The following is a 1,127-nucleotide window of genomic DNA, read 5'->3' as shown; positions in this document are numbered from 1 at the left end:
ATTACATGTTTGTGTTACTGAAAAAAAATTTATTTTAAGTTGTGATTAATTTTCCTATTTTTGCACTTTTGTGGCACTGTGCTCACAGTTTTTCAAAGCTCTTAACCAAGGTTAACTGATGCCACATTCCTTTGTCCATCTGGCTTTTGCTATGAACTGCAGTTTACCACCAGTCAGGTCTTGGACTCACTATTTAAGCTGCAATGAACAGTGACTGCTTCATTAGTGGGGGAGGTTTTCCCTCTGCAAAATAATTGTGGCATGAGGTCATACAGAATTTACTGTTTTTTTTTCAAGCAGAAAAGCTGAAAAGCCACATCTTTTAGAAGAAGCAGTGTTGGAGCAGCTTACCAGGCACCTTCAAGAAAGAAATGGAAGTTCTGTGTTAACATTGCTATGAACTGGCCTCAAGTTGCACCCAGAGTGCACAGACTGTACCTCTGGGCCAGCCTTGCAGAGCTGCACAACCTGGTGCCTCCAATCTCCTGGTTCTTTTGCACATCCTCATGCCATGAAATCACAGATTTCAGGAGCAATTATTAGTTTCTAGCTATCAACCAAACCATGGATGAGAAAGGAGGTTTCTGCAGTACAGGTGTTGCTGAAAACTGGGTAAGGCCAACATCTCCTGCCCATCCCCAGGGAGGATACACCCTAGCAAGACACAACCTTTTACTAAAAAGTTTGGGTTGTGCATTGCAGGAGTCTATGTCTAGACAACCATTGCACATGGAGCCAGGTAACTGTACATCACACAGATTTCATGCAGTTTTGTCCCCTGCTGGTTACATGACCAGCTGGGGAAAACCTCTAGAGCAATCCATCATTATTTTACAGGCAGCTTGAAGATGTTTTGATCCTTGAAATCTTCCTTTTTTTATTTGCCCTCCCTAATGTGTTTTGATTTAATCCAGGTTTGTAAATCCCTACAAGCTTAAAATGAAAAACAATAAATTGCAAATTTGTGCATATCTTGGACTATACAAATATCTTGAATTGTGCAGCCCTAACTCCTCAAGAAGACATTTATCAGTGACAGACAAAGCCACACATCACCTTACACGGTATGAAACTGGAACATCAACATGCAGGAAATAACTGCCTTTACCCTCAGCTCCACAGCAGGA

Source organism: Chaetura pelagica, unplaced genomic scaffold (assembly GCF_000747805.2).
Source record: "Chaetura pelagica isolate M959 unplaced genomic scaffold, ChaPel_1.0 scaffold585, whole genome shotgun sequence".
Classification (NCBI taxonomy): Eukaryota; Metazoa; Chordata; class Aves; order Apodiformes; family Apodidae; genus Chaetura; species Chaetura pelagica.
This window is presented reverse-complemented; position numbering follows the sequence as displayed.